At 37.7% G+C, this 23,727-nt stretch overlaps 1 non-coding gene across 1 annotated transcript; it reads right to left on the bottom strand.

The window, feature by feature from the left end:
- Positions 1–401: 401 nt before the first annotated feature.
- Positions 402–509, bottom strand: LOC112752796 (small nucleolar RNA R71). The gene has a single exon (XR_003177211.1). It is a non-coding gene; the product is annotated as a small nucleolar RNA R71 (small nucleolar RNA).
- Positions 510–23,727: the final 23,218 nt, after the last annotated feature.

Genomic DNA, 23,727 nt, shown 5'->3' with positions numbered 1-23,727 from the left:
AAGAAAACATGGCCGAAAATAATAACAATGCAAGGAAGATGCTTGGTGACTTTACCGCACCAAATTCCAATTTACATGGAAGAAGCATCTCAATTCCTGCCATTGGAGCAAACAACTTTGAGCTTAAACCTCAATTAGTTTCTTTGATGCAACAGAACTGCAAGTTTCATGGACTTCCATCTGAAGATCCTTTTCAGTTCTTAACTGAGTTCTTGCAGATCTGTGATACTGTTAAGACCAATGGGGTTGATCCCGAGGTCTATAGGCTTATGCTTTTCCCATTTGCTGTAAGAGACAGAGCTAGAATATGGTTAGACTCTCAACCTAAGGATAGCCTGAACTCTTGGGATAAGCTGGTCACAGCTTTCTTAGCCAAGTTCTTTCCTCCTCAAAAGCTTAGTAAGCTTAGAGTGGCTGTTCAAACCTTCAGACAAAAGGAAGGTGAATCCCTCTATGAAGCTTGGGAGAGATACAAGGAACTGACCAAAAGGTGTCCTTCTGACATGCTTTTAGAATGGACCATCCTGGATATATTCTATGATGGTCTGTCTAAGTTATCAAAGATGTCACTGGACCATTCTGTAGATGGATCCATTCACCTAAAGAAAACGCCTGCAGAAGCTCAAGAACTCATTGACATGGTTGCAAATAACCAGTTCATGTACACTTCTGAAAGGAATCCTGTGAATAATGGGACGCCCGTGAGGAAGGGAGTTCTTAAAATTGATACTCTGAATGCCATATTGGCTCAGAATAAAATATTAACTCAGGAAGTCAATATGATCTCTCAGAGTCTGAATGGATTGAAGGAATCATCCAACAGTACTAAAGAGGCATCTTCTGAAGAAGAAGCTTATGATCCTAAGAACCCTGCAATAGCAGAGGTGAATTACATGGGTGAACCCTATGAAAACACCTATAATCCCTCATGGAGAAATCATCCAAATTTCTCATGGAAGGATCAATAAAAGCCTCAACTAGGCTTTAACAATGGTGGAAGAAACAGGTTTAGCAATAGCAAGCCTTTTCCATCATCCACTCAGTAAAAGACAGAGAACTCTAAGCAGGATCCATCTAGCTTAGCAAACATAGTCTCTGATCTATCTAAGGCCACCCTAAGTTTCATGAATGAAACGAGGTCCTCCATTAGAAATTTGGAGGCACAAGTGGGCCAGCTAAGTAAAAGGGTCACTGAAACCCCTCCCAGTACTCTCCCAAGCAATACAGAAGAGAATCCAAAAAGAGAGTGCAAGGCCATTGATTTAACCATCATGGCCAAACCTACAAGGGAGGGAGAGAACGTGAATCCCAGTGAGGAAGACCTCCTGGGATGTCCAGTGATCAACAAGGAGTTTCCCTCTGAGGAACCAAAGGAATCTGAGGCTCATCTAGAGACCATAGAGATTCCATTGAACCTCCTTATGCCATTCATGAGCTCTGATGAGTATTCTTCTTCTAAAGAGAATGAAGATGTCACTGAAGAGCAAGTTGCCAAGTACCTTGGTGCAATCATGAAGCTGAATGCCAAATTATTTGGTAATGAGACTTGGGAAGATGAACCTCCCTTGCTCATCAATGAATTAAGTGATCTGGATCAACTGAGATTGCCTCAGAAGAAACAGAATCCTGGAAAGTTCTTAATACCTTGTATCATAGGCACTATGACCTTTGAGAAGGCTCTATGTGACCTTGGATCAGGGATAAACCTCATGCCACTCTCCGTAATGGAGAAACTGGGAATCTTCGAGGTGCAACCTACCAGAATCTCATTAGAGATGGCAGACAACTCAAGAAAACAGGCTTATGGACAAGTAGAGGACGTGCTAGTAAAGGTTAAAGGCCTTTACATCCCTGCTAATTTCATAATCCTAGACACTGAAAAGGATGAGGATGAATCCATCATCCTTGGAAGACCCTTCCTAGCCACAGCAAGAGCTGTGATTGATGTGGACAGAGGAGAATTGATCCTTCAACTGAATGAGGAAAACCTTGTGTTTAAAACTCAAGGATCTCCTTCTGTAACCATGGAGAGGAAGCATGAAAAGCTTCTCTCACTGCAGAGTCAACCAAAGCCCCCAAGTCAAACTCTAAGTTTGGTGTTGGGAGGCCACAACCAAACTCTAAGTTTGGTGTTGAACCCCCACATTCAAACACTAAGTTTGGTGTTGGGAGGTTCCAACCTTGCTCTGAACATATGTGAGGCTCCATGAGAGCTCACTGTCAAGCTATTGACATTAAAGAAGCGCTTGTTGGGAGGCAACCCAATGTTATCTAATTATATTTATTTATTTTCCATTGTTATTTTATGTTTTCTTTAGGTTGATGATCATGTGAAGTCACAAAAACTACTAAAAAATAAAAAACAGAGTGAAAAATGGAATGAAAAAATAGCACACCCTGGAGGAGAACAGTCTGGTATTTAAACGCCAGAAACAAGCATCTGTCTGGTGTTTAACGCCAAGAACAAGCATCTACCTGGCGTTAAATGCCAGAACAAAGCATAGAAGTGGCGTTTAACGCCAGAAATAGGCAGTAGTCTGGCGTTAAACACCAGCATTGCATGTATAGGCATTTTACACGTCTAAAAGGTACAGCGATAAAAAATCCTTGACACCTCAGGATCTGTGGACCCCACAAGATCCCCACTTAACCCTATTCTCTCCTCTTCACAACTTTTCATAACTCTCTTCCCCAAATACCCTTCACCAATCACTTCAATCACTCTTTCCCATCACCCCCTCACCACTCACATCCATCTTCTCTTCCCCATAAACCCCACCTACCTTCAAATTCAAAATATTTTCCCTCCCAAACCCAACCCTAAATGGCCGAACCCTAAACCCATCATTCCTTCTTCTATTTCACACAACACAACCCTCTCTCTTTCCACTTGGCCGAAACCTACTCTCTCTCCCTCTCCCCCATTTCTCTTCTTCTTTTACTTCTTTATTTCTTCTTTTGCCCGGGGACGAGCAAACATTTTAAGTTTGGTGTGGTAAAAGCATAGCTTTTTGTTTTTCCATAACCATTTATGGCACCTAAGGCCAGAGAAAGCTCTAGAAAGAGGAAAGGGAAGGCAATTGCTTCCACCTCTGAGTCATGGGAGATGGAAAGATTCATCTCAAAGGTCCATCAAGACCACTTATATGAAGTTGTGGCCAATATGATAGTGATCCCTGAGGTTCCTTTCAAGCTCAAGAAGAATGAGTATCCAGAGATCCGACTTGAAATCCAAAGAAGAGGTTGGGAAGTTCTCTCCAACCCCATTCAACAAGTCGGGATCCTAATAGTTCAAGAGTTTTATGCAAACGCATGGATCACAAGGAACCATGATCAAAGTGTGAACCCAAATCCAAAGCATTGGCTTACTATGGTTCGGGGAAAATACTTAGATTTCAGTCCGAAAAATGTAAGGCTGGCGTTCAACTTGCTAATGATGGAAGAAAACGCACGCCCCTACACAAGAAGGGTCAACTTTGATCAAAAGTTGGACCAAGTCCTCTTAGACATATGTGAGGAAGGAGCTCAATGAGAAATTGACTCAAGAGGCTAGCCGGTTCAGCTAAGAAGGCATGACCTCAAACCAGTGGCTAGGGGATGGCTAGAGTTCATTCAACGCTCAATCATTCCTACTAGTAACCGGTCTGAAGTTACTATAGACCGGGCTATCATGATCCATAGTATCATGATTGGAGAGGAGGTGGAAGTTCATGAGATTATACCTCAAGAACTTTACAAGGTGGCTGACAAGTCCTCCACTTGGGCAAGGTTAGCCTTTCCTCACCTCATATGCCACCTCTGCAATTCAGCTGGAATTGACATAGAGGGAGATATCCTCATTGAAAAGGATAAACCCATCACTAAGAAAAGGATGGAGCAAATAAGAGATCATGGACCTCAACATGAGCATGAGGAGATTCCTCACCATGAAATCCCTGAGATGCCTCAGGGGATGCACTTTCCTCCACAGAATTATTGGGAACAAATCAACACTTCCCTAGGAGAATTAAGTTTCAACATGGGACAACTAAAGGTGGAGCATCAAGAGCACTCCATCATCCTCCATGAAATTAGAGAAGATCAAAGAGCTATAAGGGAGGAGCAAGAAAGACAAGGAAGAGACATAGAGGAGCTCAAGAGCACTATTGGTTCTTCAAGGAGAGGAAGACGCCACCCTCACTAAAGTGGACTCATTCCTTAATCTCCTTGTCTATTTATTTCCTGTTTTTTGATTTCTGAGCTTTATGTTTATTTATATTTGTGTCTTATTACATGATCATTAGTGTCTAAGTGTCTATCCCTTAAAGTTATAAATATGAATCCATCACCTCTCTTGAATGAAAAATGTTTTAAAAACAAAAGAACAAGAAGTACATGGTTTCGAATTCATCCTTGAAACTAGTTTAATTATTTTGATGTGGTGGCAATACTTTTTGTTTTCTGAATGTATGATTGAACAGTGCATATGTCTTTTGAAGTTGTTGTTTATGAATGTTAAATATGTTGGCTCTTGAAAGAATGATGACAAGGAGACATGTTATTTGATAATATAAAAAATCATAAAAATGATTCTTGAAGCAAGAAAAAGCAGTGAATACAAAAGCTTGCAGAAAAAAAAAATAATAGCGAAAAAAAAAGAGAAAGAAAAAGAAAAAGCAAGCAGAAAAAGCCAAAAGCTCTTTAAACCAAAAGGCAAGAGCAAAAAGCCAATAGCCCTTAAAACCAAAAGGCAAGGATAAATAAAAAGGATCCAAGGCTTTGAGCATCAGTGGATAGGAGGGCCTAAAGGAATAAAATCCTGGCCTAAGCGGCTAAACCAAGCTGTCCCTAACCATGTGCTTGTGGCGTGAAGGTGTCGAGTGAAAACTTGAGACTGAGCGGTTAAAGTCAAGGTCCAAAGCAAAAGAAGAGTGTGCTTAAGAACCCTGGAAACCTCTAATTGGGAACTCTAGCAAAGCTGAGTCACAATCTGAGAAGGTTCACCCAGTTATGTGTTTGTGGCATTTATGTATCCGGTGGTAATACTTGGAAACAAAGTGCTTAGGGCCACGGCCAAGACTCATAAAGTAGCTGTGTTTAAGAATCAACATACTGAACTAGGAGAATCAGTAACACTATCTGAACTCTGAGTTCCTATAGATGCCAATCATTCTGCACCTCAATGGATAAAGCGAGATGCCAAACTATTCAAGAGGCAAAAAGCTACAAGTCCCGCTCATCTGATTGGAGCTAAGTTTCATTGATATTTTGGAATTTATAGTATATTCTCTTCTTTTTATCCTATTTGATTTTTAGTTGCTTGGGGACAAGCAACAATTTAAGTTTGGTGTTGTGATGAGCGGATAATTAATACGCTTTTTGGCATTGTTTTTACATAGTTTTCAGTATAATTTAGTTAGTTTTTAGTATATTTTTATTAGTTTTTTATTAAAATTTACATTTCTGGACTTTACTATGAGTTTGTGTGTTTTTCTATGATTTCAGGTAATTTCTGGCTGAAATTGAGAGACTTGAGCAAAAATCAGATTAAGAGGTTGAAGAAGGACTGCAAATGCTGTTGGATTCTGACCTCCCTGCACTCAAAGTAGATTTTCTGAAGCTACAGAACTCCAAATGGCACGCTCTTAATTGCGTTGGAAAGTAGACATTCAGGGCTTTTCAGAAATATATAATAGTCCATACTTTGATTAAGGATAGAGGACGTAAACTGGTGTTGAACGCCAGTTCCATGCTGCATTCTGGAATCAAACGCCAAAAACAGGTCGCAAAGTGGAGTTAAACGCCAGAAACAAGTTACAAACTGGCGTTCAACTCCAAGAAAGACCTCTACACGTGTAAAGCTCAATGATCAGCCCAAGCACATACCAAGTGGGCCCCGAAAGTGGATTTCTGCATCATTTACTCATTTCTGTAAACCCTAGTAACTAGTAGTATAAATAGGACTTTTTACTATCTTCGGATAGGATCTTTGATCAGTTTTATGCTATCTTAGACTTTCATGGAGGCTGGCCATTCGGCCATGCCTGGACCATTATCACTTATGTATTTTCAAACGGTAGAGTTTCTACACACCATAGATTAAGGTGTGGAGCTCTGTTGTTCCTCATGAATTAATACAAAGTACTACTATTTTTCTATTCAATTCAAGCTTATTCCTATTCTAAGATATCCATTCGCACCCAAGAACATGATGAATGTGATGATTATGTGACGGTCATCATCATTCTCACTTATGAACGCGTGCCTGACAAACACTTCCGTTCTACATGCAAACAAGCTAGAATGAATATCTCTTGGATATCTAATACAGAGGACCGAGTCCGAGATATTAGAATCTTCGTGGTATAAGTTCGAACCCATGGATGGTCATTCTTGAGATCCGGAAAGTCTAAACCTTGTCTTTGGTATTCCGAGTAGGATCTAGGAAGGGATGACTGTGACGAGCTTCAAACTCGTGAGTGCTGGGTGTAACAACCCCGATTTTCGAGTACGCGAGATCTTTTCTGAAAGTACGAATTTCTCCGGAAGATCAGTAAGGGGAAAATCTTTGATATATCATCAAGTATCTCAATCCTCATTGTCATTATGTCATCTTTAAGTTAGAACCTTTTCCGAGACAAGCTCGATAACGCGGTCGCGAAGAACCTAGTTTTTGAACCGTATCGGTTAGGAGTTTTGATTCGGTTTTTCGTAAATAGTCTTAGTTTGAAAAACCGGACCCGATTTATGAGAGAAGAGAGATAATGGGATGATATTATCATTATATTATTATTAGAAGCTTCTTGAATGATATTATAAGGTTACCTGATCAGTTTTAGTTAAAAACAGAAAACCGGTTTAACCGGGTTCACAATTTACTGGTGCAGCTTAGCACCAGCACTCTCTGATGACTTTAGCAATGCTAAGGCCTCATTATTCATATTTTATTCTCATAATAAATATGTTACTAGTGTCATTTATGCTAGTAGCTCAGAAAATAATTTTTAGAGATGTTTTTACAAGTGTTCCGATACATCTAGTTTTAGTAGTTATACACCTGAGATATTTTAATATTATTTTAATCCACCTCCAAGCCAACCAATCACAACTCACCGTACACCACCAAAACCCCCAAGGCTGGCTCATTTTCACTTTGTGGCCGAAAATAGGTAGAGAGAAAAAGAGAGAAAAGTTCTTAGTTCCAAATCTTCAAAGCTTGATTTCTGCTGAACTAAAACTCACATCAAAATTCCAATCCGACCAAAATGATCCTCTCTTCTTTCTCTACATGATCATATGACTTATCAAGGCTGGGATCAAGGTGAGTTGGCTGCACCATCTCTCTTTTGATTCGGTTTCAAGGAAACATGCTTAAATATGTGTTTTCTTGATGTGATTTAGGAGGAAAAAGTGCTTAAGGACCACCTGAAAGTTTGATTGAATTAGGAGCAGCAAAACCAGGTAGGGTGTCATGAAATTAATCTTGATTATTTGTGTTTGAGTTGTGTGAATGTTGTATAAATTGGTTGTGCTAAAAATTGGTTGCATATATGATTGATTCTTGGTAAAAAGTGAATTTTAAAGGTTAAAAGTAAAAGTAAGTTAATTTTCAAAAATTTAATAATAAAATAATAAAAAATAATAAAATATTAAATAATAATATTTAATTAAAAATAATATTTTAATAAAAATAATAAAATAATGCGAAAAAGGCAGTTTTCTGTAAAAGCTTTAGAAAGACAGCGTAGAATCTCATAATTACCTTCATAAAACACTTAGGGAGTGGTAAAAACATATTAGTGAGGCAAAGATAATTAAAAGATAAAAAGTTAAAGAAACGATAAAAATCGAAGAAAAAGTCTGTAAAGTTTTAATGACAGAAAAACAGACAGAGACTAGTGAACGAATTAGGGCAACATAGTTAGTCCTGGAATTGCGAATAGGGTTAGGTATTATATGAAAAGTTAAACTGTTTTAGTATAGACTTAATGAACCTATACTTGGGATAGGCTAACTGTTCATACCGAAATTTACATAAGCTTTAAATACATACGTTAAACCGAGAAATCAGAGCAGAGTAGAGAAACACAGAAAATAGAGTAACCAGAGTAAAGTAAAGAGATAAAGAGAAAAAGAGTAATATAGATACAGATGAAAAGAGTAATCAGAGAAGAGAAAAGAGATACAGAGAACAGAGTAATTAAAACATAGTAAAGAGATATTTATATATATTAGTTGCTTGATGCAACCCAGTGATGACATGTCAACATGTCATGTTTTTCTATGCTTTTTCATATAAGAAATTGATAATTAGTGCTTAAATATTGCATTCTTTTATGCTTAAATGGTATATTTCCTTGATCTTTTAATTTTATAAATTTGGTAGGAAATAAGAAGAAAAAGAAGCACAAAATAAGCTAAAAAGGAGAAAAAAAGAACTTTGGGGCACACTTTGAAGTTGGAGCACACTTTGGAGCCTTAGGCCACGCTTTTAAAAGCGTGGCCCATGACCAAATCAAGGAAACATCACAACCAGCACTCAAAGCTCAGTTCACTAAGTGAACTTAGCTTTGCCGTACAAGAAACTTAGCTTGGAGGCAATTACAACCAGCACTCAAAGCTCAGTTCACTAAAAGTTGGGCATTTACAGCATGACCATGCCTTCTTCAAAGGGCCATAACTTGAGCTACAGATGTCCAATTGATGTGCTTCTAGTTGCGTTGGAAAGCTGACATTTAGAGCTTTCCAACGATGTATAATAGTCCATATTTGGTATGAAATTGAGGCACAAGTAAAAGGCATCTTTAAGGACCAAAAACAAGCAAAAATAAACCAAAGTGGCTTCACCAAGGCTCGAAGGGGGAGACACAAGGAAAGCAAGGCAAGAGCAAAATAGTGCTCAGTTCACTTTTCCAACTTAGCTTTTTCGGGCTCTCCTCAAGGAAAATCAAAGTGCAACATTTGGAGAAGGCTTCCACCAAGGTTCGAACACATGACCTCACACTCAAAGGTGGAGCGCTACATAAGGAAAGAAGGGGAGCTCAGTTCATTCTCCCAACTAAGCGCTATCTTCCCCCCACTCTCCATACTTTGGCACACTAGGAAGCACACCAAGGAGGCTGGGACGCACAAGTTGACACGGACAGCAACATTGGGGTGCTCAGTTTGGTTTTCCAACTGAGCCGTCCCTGGGAGGTGCAATATTGGGCCAAAATTCAACCAAAATTCCAATTAAATTCAATTCTTCACCAAATTGAATCAAGGCCAACAAACCCATCTCTCTTCAAATCCAAAGCAAGCAAATCCCACATCATCACTCAAAGGCACAAGAACAAGCTAGAATTAAGATTTTCATTTAATTTGTTTTTCATTTTAATTTCATTTTATTTTGTAAAAAGCCTATATAAAGGCATCACTCTCATTTTCAAAAGGGGAGAGCTCCACTAGGAAGTAGTAGGATTAAAAAACTCTCTCTTTAATTTTCATTTCTATTTTAAATCTTGGATTGAGAGTGGAAGGAATTCTGTTTTCATTCTCTATCTGTAACTTCTCTTTACTTCTTCTGCAATCTTTCTTTCAATTCTCTGCAACCTTTCTCTTGTTGGATCAAGGAAGGACTTGAGATCTAGACTTGTTTTCTAGTCTCCTCCACCCCTGAGATCTTCAACATCCTTTTAATTGCTGCAATTTAGCATCAGTCATTTTCTATTTTTAATCTTTCAAGCATTTTTACTTTCTATTGCATTGCTTCCAATTTACATTTCCTGCAATTGCTCTAAATTCTTATTCACTACAATTTTGCTTCTCTGCTTACATTGTTCCCAATTTATTCTTCCTGCACTTTAAATTTCCTGTTACTTGTTCTCAAGATATCCTCAATTGCTTGCTATATTGCTTTCTTAAATTTCCAGCACCCAACCCCCTTTACATTTAATGCAATTTACATTTCTTACAATTCAAATTTCAGCTATTTTACTTTCTTGTTCTTTAATTTACTTGCAATTTTACTTTCTGCATCTTTTAAATTCCTTGCAATTTACTTTCTGTTGGCTATATTTCACACAATTCACTCAATGTTAGCTTGATTAAACTAATCACCCACTAAAGTTGCTTGATCCATCAATCCCTGTGGGATCGACCTCACTCTAAGTGAGTTTTACTACTTGATACGACCCGGTACACTTGCCGGTGAGTTTTGGGTGTTTGGAAATCCGTTTTTCCAAATTTTCCCATCACCCAGATCTATATTTATATATATATATTAGTTGCTTGATGCAACCCAGAGCTATATATATATATATATATATATATATATATATATATATATATATATATATATATATATATTAGTTGCTTGATGCAGCCCAAAGTTATATTTAATATATATTAGTTGCTTAATGCAACCCAAAGCTTCTGTAGGGAAACTAAGTCACCTAGAGCTATTTTCTGCTTCCCCAGAGCAGAGCAGAGTATATATATATTTTCCTGCATTAAGCAGAGGCTATCTCAAATGAGCGGCTATTATTATATGCGTATTTATTTAGGAACGGAAAATCGTATTCGGGAAATCGGGATTACTCGTGACCGAATAAATGTCGGGATTGCGGGCAGCCAACCGACACGTGAGCTCATGGCCTGTACTAGGGCTAGACATGCATCATTCTTGTCTGCGCATCACTCTCTGTTGCATTCTTTTTTTGTGTGTGATCTATTTCTTTGTGTTTGTTTGTTCGGGTGCTATGTCTATGCTTTATCTTCTTGTCTTCTTCTGCTTGTGTTCTGTTCTTTGTTTTTCTATCTATTTTTAACCTCTGTTTACTACATTACTGTATTCTATTATCCATCTGCTAATTGAAAATGAATAAATGAACGTAATTAACAACCCCGACCCTACTAAGAACACCCCAGCTCTTACCCCTTCTCTCCCTTCCTCCCCCTCAGATGGAGACAGGCGTGATCTTCTATGAGTTCGAGTACCCTTACGTCTACGAGGATCCGGTACATCACAGTTACTTCATCATGGGATTGGAGCCTCGTATTAGACGATATGCGTTACCTAATCGAGCTTTTCAACATCCTCTGTCTAGCCCGCATTTTGACCCTGATGCTCCTTACGACTTTCCCTTATCCTGGTTACATCCTGATGCACCTGGACTTCCTTTTCTTGATGATTCTGAGCACCCTATACCAGCTCAACCTTTGAATGAGGTGATGATCGGACTTTTGTGTGGTCTAGAATTCCACTAATGAATTCTCGTTGTGAAGTATAGTTTTCAAAGCAATCAATAGTCCTTTCATACAAAAATTTTTGGTTGTCACAAAGAACAAACCCCAAATAAGAAATAACCGGAGTATTTTGGACTCCAGTTCATCTCACGAAGAGTTGCAATGAATTGTATGATTATTGGCTATGAGGGGTATAGGGGGTTTTTTGCTTTGATAAGAGGACAATAATATAAATGACAAGAAAAGTAAATTGAGCAAGTAATTAAAGAAAGCAAGTAATAAAGAGAGACATTCATGGCAATGGATTGAGATCATAGGCTTTCTATCCTAGTCATGCATGATTAATTCATCTTATTTAGTTAACTCACACATCGGGAGAATGTCAAACAAGACTAATTAATCATGTCATAAATATAAACAAGAATTTATCTCATTACGTCAACTCCAACAAATAGGGAAAAAGTCTAACGATACTAGCTAATCTCAATCCAAAAGTCCTAACCAACTTACTAATTAAACTAGCAAAAGATTAGCGTCAATGGAAATAATATTCCATAAGTCCTAACCAACTTACTAATTAAATTAGCAAAAGATTAGCGTCAATAGAAATAATACTAGCTAACAACTCTAGATCACCAACATAAGTTGGGTTTTCATGACTGAAGATTACCCAATCACTCTTTCCAACCCAAGAATGCTCAAAATCTACTCTAACATCCTTCCAAGCATTTTGTCAAACAATTGGAAGGCTTACATGGAAAGCATAATAAAATATGCAAGAATAATAAAATCTACCAACTACCAATTGCAAGAAAAGTAAATCAACAACTCAAATCAACATCAAAAGAACATCAAACATCAAATCTCATTAAAAGTAAATGGAAATCCAACAAGGGTTCATCAACATAAAAGTAAAAAAATAAAGGAAATTAATAAGAGAAACTAAGAAGATTAGAGTAGTAGCAACAAGAAATAAAAAGAGAAAACTAAATCAAAACAAGAATTAAAACTTGGATTTAAGAAAATTAAACCTAAACTATGCTAAATTCTAGAGAGAAGGGAGAGCTTCTCTCTCTAGAATTCTAAGCTACAACATGATGAAAACTAAACTATAAATACTTGGTTCATTCCCCCTTCAATCCTTGGGTTCAATAGCATCAGAAATGGGTTGGATTGGGCCCAAAATGAGCTGCAAAATCGCTGGGGGCGATTTCATAAAAGTGGGCCACAGACAGCATCAGTGCGCGCGCGCAAATTGCACGTGCGCGCCCCTGAACGCGAAACGACATATGGGAAAATTTATATCATTTCGAAGCCCCAGATGTTAGCTTTCCAACGCAACTGGAACCGCCTCATTTGGACCTTTGTAGCTCAAGTTATGGTCGATTGAGTGCCAGGAGGTCGGGCTTGACAGCTTTACGGTTCCCTCATTTCTTCATGAGTTCTCCCACTTTGCATGCTTTTCTCCTCACTTCTTCCATCCAATACTTGCCTTATGAACCTGAAATTACTCAACAAACATATCAAGGCATCGAATGGAATTAAAGTGAATTAAAATCACCAATTTTAGGGCCTAAAAAGCATTTTTTCACATTCAAGCACAAATCAAGGGAGAATTACAAAACCATGCTATTTCATTGAATAAATGTGAGAAAAGGTGATAAAATCCCCCAAATAAGCACAAGATAAACCACAAAATCGGGGTTTATCAAATCTCCCCACACTTAAACCAAGCATGTCCTCATGCTATGAATAAAGAAGGACAAGAAAAGGGTTATGAACATTTATTCAATGCAAATAAACTATATGCACCTATCTACATGAATGCAACTAAATGCAAAATGACTCTACCTACTTGGTTAAAAGTAAATCAATCTCCAAGAACATATATAAGCAAGTAGGGCCAAGGTCATATGACGACTCACAAACTCTACCAATTCAAATATAAAAATGAAGTTCAAATAGACTTGCAAGAAGAAAAGCTCATGAAAGCCGGGAACAAGGAATTGAGCATCGAACCCTCACCGGATGTGTATCCGCTCTAGTCGCTCTAGTGTATAGGGTCGATTCATTCAATTCTCTTCTACTCATGCTTTCCATGATTTGTTTTTCATCTAACAATCAACAATTATTCAATGCATTCATACATTCATCATGAGGACTTATTCATAGGTTGTAATGGGGCTAGGGTCAAGGTAGGGATGTATATGGTCAAGTGAGCTTGAAATTTGTATCTTTGATTAGCTTAAGCTCTCACTAAACACATATAACAACTTATGCAATTCTGATACACAACCTAGCTACCCATGATTCCCACTTTTTCACATACTCATGCATTCTCTTTAATTCACATTCCATATGCATTGATTTTATTGAACTTTACTTTGGGGCATTTTTGTCCCCTCTTTATTGCATTCTTTTTTCTATATATTTTTCTCTTTTTTTTTCTTTATCAATTTTTTTTTATTTTAGTATATACAAACGTATCAATGCATATGGTTTTACATATAGTGCATGAATATGTACCCAATTCCCGATATTTTTAACAAAAATAAAAGTTACACTTTTACCTCAACCAATGTCCCAAGTTTCCCATACCCAAATGATAAACACTCTCACTAGCCTAAGCTAATCAAAGATCCAAATTAAGGACATTTATTGTTTTTCTCTTAGGGGTAGTGATGTGGTAACATTAAGAACAAAAGGGATTAAATAGGCTCAAATCGGCTAACAATGGTTGATGAAAGGTAGGCTATTTGGGTAAGTGAGCTATATGAAATGATGGCCTCAATCATATAAATGCATGTATACATGGAACAATGGACATAGAGAATCAAACAAACCAAAGATTACAATCATAGAAAGAGAATAATGCACACAAGAATGGAAATAAGCGGTTATAAGATGTAACCACACAATTAGGCTCAAAACTCACATGCTTGTGTTCTTAGCTCAAAAACCATGTTCCAAAATAAATTCTTCAAGCAAGTTCAACAAAATTTTTTTTTTCAAATTGGTAGGGTGCCTTAAAAAAAACAATTTTTCTTGGAAAAGAAATCATCACCCTAACCAAGTAGTCCTAACATAAAAAAAATGCTCAAATATGTACAAATTTTAACTATCATGCAACTTATCATGTAATGCAACAACTAACTAGCAAAAGAAATCAAGAATTGGTGTTGAAAGAAAGAAATTGTTACCCATGGAGATCGGTCGGACGACCTCCCCACACTTAGAAATTTGCACCGTCCTCGGTGCATGTAAAGAAGAGCAAGGTGGACGGGTTTCTACAATTGATGAGTTCCTTCAAAAGGTTTTGCAGATGGACTTGTTTGTTGCCCCATTTAGAAGCCTTTCCTTTTCTTTCCTTCTTGGTGGCCAACCTCAAAGGAGAGAAAAAGAAAGAAAATTAAGCCTATAACAAAGACATGAAAGCAATTAGAACATAGGCGGGGGCTAATGCCAAATAAGAGTGAGGTTCTCACTACATGTTAGCTACGCATGTAAGTGAGAGAACAATATAGGCAAAGGGCATATCAATTAATACTTGATGCAAGAGTGAAGTCAAAGCATAGGTACATGAGATGAAAAGCATGTTGCATCAAGTCTAATCAACAATTGACACGAACAATATTAGTGATAAGCATGAGAGCATTTGGTCCCATCCTAACTCAATGATGATGAGGTATAAAAACAAGGAATCATGAGTTAGGAAGGACTAAAGCACTAATCTTGTGTGTAGAGCAAATATTGCAATTAATGTCAAACAAGTCACAAAGCACCGAGATTAACCAAGACATTCTCAACAATTGAGTAAGAAAATTCAACACCATTATTAAAATAAGAAACTTAGAAAATAAAATAAGAACAAGCTATAAAAACAAAATTAAAATGCAATAAATGAAAGTAAGCAAATGCAATAAAAGAAATTAGAAGAGAAGAGAAAGAAAATTTTTTTTATCGGCGCGGACGCGCAAAGTGCGCGCACGCGCAGGTGGCAGGCACAGAATAGGCACAAAAGTGGTACAACTCTCTGAAAAATTTACCAGGAGTGCAAATGGGTGATCGGCGCGTGCGTGCAAGGTGCGCTAGCGCGTCGATCCGTGAATTGCCAAAAGGGCGCGTACGCGCCAGGTGCGCGCACGCATGGTTGGTTTGTGTCTCGCGCACAAAGTAGGCGCAAGTTAGGCACAACTCTCTGGAATTTGGCTTGGAGGTGAAATCTTTGCATCCACGCGTACGCGTACATGGCGCATCCGCGTGGATGTTCGAAAATGCTTGAGGCGCGCGTACGCGCGGATTGGTACTCTGTTTTTCAAAATTTTCCAAGTTCTTGCACCAAACCAAGCATTCCAAACCTCCAAACAGCTACCTAAATACCACAAAAGCCTTATTCAACATGCTAAACTACCAACTAAACTCAACTAATTAAACAAAACATGAAATTAAACCTATTTTACCAATATGTACAAAAGAGAAAAACGAAAAGATGTTACCATGGTGGGTTGTCTCCCACCTAGCACTTTTGTTTATTGTCCTTAAGTTGGACTTATGGGGAGCTCCTCATCAAGGTGGCTTGTGCTTGTAACCATCTTGGAACATCCACTAATGCTTGAATCTCCATTGTGCTTCATCAGTCAAAGATAATAACTCCAAGCTTTGATGGAGTTCTTCACAAACCATAGGCTCCCAAAGTTGATCTTCCTTGTGTGATCCAGGATCCCACACTTTGTTTTCACACCCATCTTGAAGTTGACTTTCATTATTGGCCCATCCGGGTGGTGAGCAAGGTGAATTCTCTATAAAGTGACCAACAATCCTCCTAGACCCATCTCGGTGAGCACTACTCCAACCTTTATATATCATGTTTGATGCATCAACCATAATGAGCCTTGATTTGCAACGCCAACCACAAAACATCTTTCTTTTACGCTTCATCCCACAAAGCATTCTAAGTTGGCCATCCGTTTCAAGCAAACCATATTCGAGTGGGATAATAAAGCTAATAGAAATGAGTTTCACCCACTCAAATGAAGGTGTAGATGGCAACCTAGGCAAAGGCGATTCTAACGGTCTTGACAAGGCGTATTCAATCCCCATCCTCCTTTTTCTAAGGACTTCCACCTCTCCACAAGATCTCTTAATTTCAATCCTTTGTTCAACAATTTTATCTAAACCTTTTCCCTTACTCAAATCACAAATGGGAGGACAAGAGAGATTTACCTCCACATTGCTTTCCATCTCCTTGGGAGAAGGTTCTTCATGCTCAAAGGATTCTTCACCACTAAGACTTGATGCTTGATCTTCATTACCAAGGGGACTCAATTCTTGCTCTATCCCATCCAATTATTCATAAGAGATATGCCTTGGAGGTTGTGCACATTCCTCCATAGCATCAAATTCAATCATCTTGGAGGGGTTTTCTTCAATCCTAGACTCCCAAGGTGGTTCCGCATCTCCTAAGTCTTCAACCACTTCTTCCTCTTCTTCAATAATCTCTACCTCCTCCTCTTGTTGCTTTTCTTGCTTTAACTCCTCTTCTTCACCTTGGAGCTTCAAGTTCACTCCCTCGCTAAGCTCCTTGGTTGCTTCTCCACATTCCACAATGGAAGTGCCTTGATTGCTTAGGCTTAGTTGGGATAAGGCCATATTGCTAATGGCTTCCACTAGGATAGCCATCTTGGCTCCTAGCTCTTTAAACTTCTTTTCATCCTCCTCGTGTCGCCTTAAGATATGAGATTCAAGATCTCTCAATTCTTGCATGGGGGCTTCATCGGGAGGTGATGGTGGAAGAGAAGGTTCATTGTTTGGGAGAAAGGGTTCAAGATCTTCCAATTCTTCATCATTCATTATATGCTTAGGAGGTTGCGCATTATCCTCCTCAACACCAAATTCAAGCTCATTGGAAGAAGGTTCAACAACTTCCACAAAATCATCAACAATGTCACTTGGTGTGAAAGTGCTCTTAAGTTTGAAATCCACCTCTTGTTCAATTTCCTCTAACTCTTCAACCACTTCTTCTTCTTTAACAATCTCTCCCTCTTCCACTTGTTGCAAGACATACCCCATCTCCTTGTCCTCATGTTGAGATTCTAAAATCTCTTTCATGCTCCTTTCTTTGGTTGATTTCTCACACTCATCCGTGGAGATGCTTTGCTTGTTGCATGAGTCCCATGAGTCCAAGTTGGCTTTAATTTTGGCAAGGTTAGCCTCAATAGCTTCATAATTCATCCTTTGGGCTTCCTCTTGCTCCTTTTGACGGATTATTGCTTGAAGCCGATCCATTTCTTCCTTGAGATAATCCATTGACTCTTGGATGGATGGATATGGGTGTTCTTCCTTGGAGGGTTGTGGTGGAAAGGGAAATTCATTATGTGGTTGAAAGTTATCATACATGGGAGGTGATTCATCTTGGTAAGGGTAGTGAGGTGGTGGTTCTTGAGGGTATTGGTGGTGGAATTGGGGTGGTTCTTCATATGGTTCATATGGATCATAAGGTGGTTGGTATGGTAGATATGGGTTGGGGTCATATGGAGGTGGTTGGTGAAAAGGGGCTTGTGAGTAAGGTGGTTCAAAATTATGTTGAGGAGGTGGTTCATAGGCATATGGTGGTGGTTGTTGACAATCATAATAAAGGTCACCATATCCATTAGATTGATATGCATTAGGATGAGAATTATACCCATAAGAATCCGGAGGTTGTTGTTGCCAAGAAGGTTGATCAATCCCTTGAGGCTCCTCCCATCTTTGATTGTTCCATCCTTGATGCACATCCTCATTGTAGCTCCCATTTCCTACAACATAAATTGAACCAAACTCATAGCCAAAGTGGTGAGAATTCAAAATAGCAAATAAAAACAAAAGCTAACAAAAATAAGCAACAAGTCCTAAACCTAAAAAAAACTAACAAATAAGAAAAAAAGCAAACATATTCACAATATTCACAATAGCCAATAACATAACACCATTGCAACTCCCCGGCAACGGCGTCATTTTGATGATTGGACTTTTGTGTGGTCTAGAATTCCACTAATGAATTCTCATTGTGAAGTATAGTTTCCAAACCAATCAATAGTCCTTTCATACAAAAATTTTTGGTTGTCACAAAGAACAAACCCCAAATAAGAAATAACCCTAGTATTTTGGACTCCGAGTCGTCTCACGAAGAGTTGCAATGAATTGTATGATTATTGGCTATGAGGGGTATAGGGGGTTTTTTTTGGTTTGATAAGAGGACAATAATATAAATGACAAGAAAAGTAAATTGAGCAAGTAATTAAAGAAAGCAAGTAATAAAGAGAGACATTCATGGCAATGGATTGAGATCATAGGCTTTCTATCCTAGTCATGCATGATTAATTCATCTTATTTAGTTAACTCACACATCGGGAGAATGTCAAACAAGACTAATTAATCATGTCATAAATATAAACAAGAATTTATCTCATTACGCCAACTCCAACAAATAGGGAGAAAGTCTAACGAGACTAGCTAATCTCAATCCAAAAGTCCTAACCAACTTACTAATTAAACTAGCAAAAGATTAGCGTCAATGGAAACAATATTCCATAAGTCCTAACCAACTTACTAATTAAATTAGCAAAAGATTAGCGTCAATGGAAACAATACTAGCTAACAACTCTAGATCACCAACATAAGTTGGGTTTTCATGACTGAAGATTACCCAATCACTCTTTCCAAGCCAAGAATGCTCAAAATCTACTTTAACATCCTTCCAAGCATTTTGTCAAACACTTGGAAGGCTTACATGGAAAGCATAATAAAATGTGCAAGAATAATAAAATCTACCAACTACCAATTGCAAGAAAAGTAAATCAACAACTCAAATCAACATCAAAAGAACATCAAACATCAAATCTCATTAAAAGTAAATGGAAATCCAACAAGGGTTCATCAACATAAAAGTAACAAAATAAAGGAAATGAATAAGACAAAGTAAGAAGATTAGAGTAGTAGCAACAATAAATAAAAAGAGAAAACTAAATCAAAACAAGAATTAAAACTTGGATTTAAGAAAATTAAACCTAAACTACCCTAAATTCTAGAGAGAAGGGAGAGCTTCTCTCTCTAGAATTCTAACCTACAACATGATGAAAACTAAACTATAACTACTTGGTTCATTCCCCGTTCAATCCTTGGGTTCAATAGCATCAGAAATGGGTTGGATTGGGCCCAAAATGAGCTGCAAAATCGCTGGGAGCGATTTCATAAAAGTGGGCCACGGACAGCATCGGCGCGCGCGCGCAAATTGCGCTTGCGCGCCCCTGAATGCGAAGCAACATATGGCAAAATTTATATCATTTCGAAGCCCCGGATGTTAGCTTTCCAACGCAACTGGAACCGCCTCATTTGGACCTCTGTAGCTCAAGTTATGGTCGATTTAATGCCAAGAGGTCGGGCTTGACAGCTTTACGGTTCCCTCATTTCTTCATGAGTTCTCCCACTTTGCATGCTTTTCTCCTCACTTCTTCCATCCAATACTTGCCTTATGAACCTGAAATTACTCAACAAACATATCAAGGAATCGAATCGAATTAAAGTGAATTAAAATCACCAATTTTAGGGCCTAAAAAGCATGTTTTCACATTCAAGCACAAATCAAGGGAGAATTACAAAACCATGCTATTTCATTGAATAAATGTGAGTAAAGGTGATAAAATCCCCCAAAATAAGCACAAGATAAACCACAAAATCGGGGTTTATCATGAGGCGGTACCTGAGCCTATCATTCCTGATGAGCTTGAGTTAGCTGGTGACTACGTACCTGTGATACCACCAGAGTGGGATTTTCCCCCTGAGCCGATCCCCGATGTAACAACCCTGATTTTCGAGTACATGAGATCTTTTCTGAAAGTACGGATTTCTCCAGAAGATCAGTAAAGGGAAGACCTCTGCTATATCATCAAGTATCTCAATCCTCATTATCATTATGTCATCCTTAAGCTAGAACCTCCTTTGAGGCAAGCTCGATAATGCAATCGCGAAGAACCTAGTTTTTGAACCGTATCGGTTGGCAGTTTTGATTCTAATTTTCGTAAATAGTCTCTGTTTGACGAACCAGACTCGATTCATGAGAGGAGAGAGATAATAGTATAATATTATCATTATATTAGTATTAAAAAATGCTTGAATGATATTATAAGGTTATTAGTATAACATTATCATTATATTAGCACCAACACTCTCTGATGAATTTAGCAATGCTAAGGCCTCATTATACATGTTCTATTCTCATAATAAATATGTTACTAGTATTATTTATGCTAGTAGCTCAGAAAATAATTTTTAGAGATGTTTTTACGAGTGTTCCGATACACCTAGTTTTAGTAGTTGTACACCAGAGATATTTTAATATTATTTTAATCCACCTCCAAGCCAACCAATCACAACTCACCTTACACCCCCAAGACCTCCAAGGCTGTCTCATTTCATCATTTTGGCCGAAAATAACAAGAGAGAAAAGAGAGAAACTTTCATGAACACTTAATCTTCAAAGCTTGATTTCTTCTGAACTAAAACTCAAATCAAAACTCCGATTTCACCAAAATGATCCTCTCTTGTTCCTCTACATAACCATGTAACTTATCAAGGATGGAAATAAGGTGAGATGGCTGTCTCCCTCCCATTTCAATTCGGTTTTCAAGGAAAACCATGCAAAACATGTGTTTTCTTGATGTTCTTCCTTAGGAATCATGCTTAACTTGGCTTGAGGGCCAAGAAACATGAATTTCCAGCAAGTCTAAGGTGAGATATCTCTTCCTAACATACTGAGTGAGATTTGGTCAGTTGAGAGTTTTTGGATTTAAAGTTGTTCTTGATGTGATTTAGGAGGAAAAAGTGCTTATGGACCACCTGAAAGTTTAACCGAATTAGGAGCAGCAAAACCAGGTAGGGATTGACGAATTTAATCTTGATTGATTGTGTTTGAGTTGTGTGATTATGATATGGTTTGGCTGTGCTTGAAATTGATTGTTTGTATGAGTAATTCTTGTTGAAATTTTGGTGAAAATTTGATGAAATTTGATGAAATTCAAGCTATGAATGTGTGTTCTTGGGCAGCTGGAAAAACAAAACCCTAGAGCTTAAATTGAGGTTCAATTTGTGTTAAAATCATGTAGAAAAGATGGGGTTTTAGTGGCTGGAAATTTATTTTGAATTTTGGTAAAAATCGGTTGCTGAAAAGACTGAAAAACGGGTAAAAACAAAGAAAGAATTTGAAGAATTTACGAAGAACACGAAGAACACTTTGAGTGTGGTGAAGAACAATGAAGAACACCTTTTTGATCCATAAAAGGGCAAGGAAGTAAATATTTTGGTGTTTGGGGGTTATTTTGTAATTTCCAAAAGTTAGGGTGGTAAAAGTAGAAATATTAAAAGTTACGGGTGGTAAAAAGTGAATTTTAAAGGTTAAAGGTTAAAGTAAAGTTAATTTTCGAAAATTTAATAATAAAATAATAATAAATAATAAAATATTAAATAATAATATTTAATTAAAAATAATATTTTAATAAAAATAATAAAATAATGAAAAAAAGGTAGTTTTCTGTAAAAGCTTTAGAAAGACAACTTTAAGCGCAGAATCTCATAATTACCTTCATAAAACACTTAGAGAGTGGTGAGAACATATTAGTGAGGCAAAGATAAAAGAAAGATAAAAAGTTGAAGAAAAGATAAAAACTAAAGAAAAGTCTGTAAGGTTTTAAAAACAGAAAAACAGACAGAAATTAGTGAACGAACTAAGGCAACATAGTTAGTCCTTGAGTTGCGACTAGGGTTAGGTATAATATGAAAAGTTAAACTGTTTCAGTATAGACTTAATGAACCTATACCTGGGACAGGCGACTTATTCATACCGAAATTTACATAAACTTTAAATACATACGTTAAGCAGAGAAATCAGAGCAGAGTAGAGAAACACAGAAAAAAGAGTAACCAGAGTAAAGTAAAGAGATAAAGAGAAAAAGTGTAATACAGATACAGATGAAAAGAGTAATCAGAGAAGAGAAAAGAGATACAGAAAATAGAGTAATTAAAACATAGTAAAGAGATACAGAGAACAGAGTAATTAAAACAGAGTAAAGAGATACAGAGAAAAGAGAAACCAGAACAGAGTAAAGAGATATAAAGAGAAGAGTAATATAATAAAGAGATATTTATATATATTAGTTGCTTGATGCAACCCAGAGCTATACTTATATATATATATTAGTTGCTTAATGCAACCCAGAGCTATATTTATATATATATTAGTTGCTTGATGCAACCCAGAGCTATATTTATATATATATTAGTTGTTTGACGCAACCCAGAGCTATATTTAATATATATTAGTTGCTTAATGCAACCCAGAGCTTCTGTAGGGAAACTAAGTTACCTACAGCTATTTTTTGCCTCCCTAGAGCAGAGCAGAGTATATATATATTTTCCTGCAGTAAGCAGAGGCTATCTCAAATGAGCGGCTATTATTTTATGCGCATTTATTTAGGAACAGAAAATCGTATTCGGGAAATCGGGATTACTCGTGACCGGATAAATGTCGGGATTGCGGGCAGCCAACCGACACATGAGCTCATGGCCTGCGCTAGGGCTAGACATGCATCATTCTTGTCTGTGTATCATTCTCAGTTGCATTCCTTTCTGTGTGTGATCTACTTCTTTATGTTTGTCTGCTTGTATGCCATTTCTGTGTTTTATTTTCTTGTATTCTTTTGTTTGTGTTCTGCTTTTTGTTGTCTCTACTTTCTCTTTCTATCTTTATCTTCTGTTTATTACTTCGCTATATTATGTTATTCGTCTACTAAGCGACCCCAAATAAATGAACATAACTAATAACCCCGGCCCTACTAAGAACTCCCCTGTTCTTACCCCTTCTCTCTCCCTTTCCCCTTCAGATGGAAGTAAGAGTTCCTTTCCGTAGTTTGCTGACGATTGTACGCAAAAAGGGATTCCACTCTAGGCAGTCTTCTGATTCTAGGGTGAATATCATTCTCTGATTATATGTATATACTGTGAGACCAGCCAACGTCTGCACCCCGTTCGTATGCGCACTTTAACCTAAATCTTGTGTACGAGATTTCTGTTGTGTGGCTACTTCATGAGGTACCAGAGAGACGTCCTGCGGAAAAGTCTGATCGTACAGAGGAGTAGCAGATGATGTTCTATCTTTTGATGACGTTCCACCTGACTTGAGTTGTGAAGACTTAGAACGTACTTTCCCTCGCTTTAGTAGTTTAGAGGGACTAGGTGAGTATAGAGTCTAGGCTAGCCTAGGTGCCAGCTTAGGGACCTCTTGAACAGGTCAGGACCTGGGATGTTGTACGTATATATATGTATATAGATATTATTTAGCTATATCTAGGGGTGTTCTAACTAACAGTCTATATGCTAATAAAGGCTGAATCACCGAATGTTGTCAACTACTTGTGATGTATTTTTGTGTGGTTGTTTATAACTGTTTTATCTGTTATTACTTGTGAATTGATTATAAATGATTCTGTCTAT

Source organism: Arachis hypogaea, chromosome 15 (genome assembly GCF_003086295.3).
Source record: "Arachis hypogaea cultivar Tifrunner chromosome 15, arahy.Tifrunner.gnm2.J5K5, whole genome shotgun sequence".
In the NCBI taxonomy this organism is placed as follows: domain Eukaryota; kingdom Viridiplantae; phylum Streptophyta; class Magnoliopsida; order Fabales; family Fabaceae; genus Arachis; species Arachis hypogaea.
This window is presented reverse-complemented; position numbering and strand designations above follow the sequence as displayed.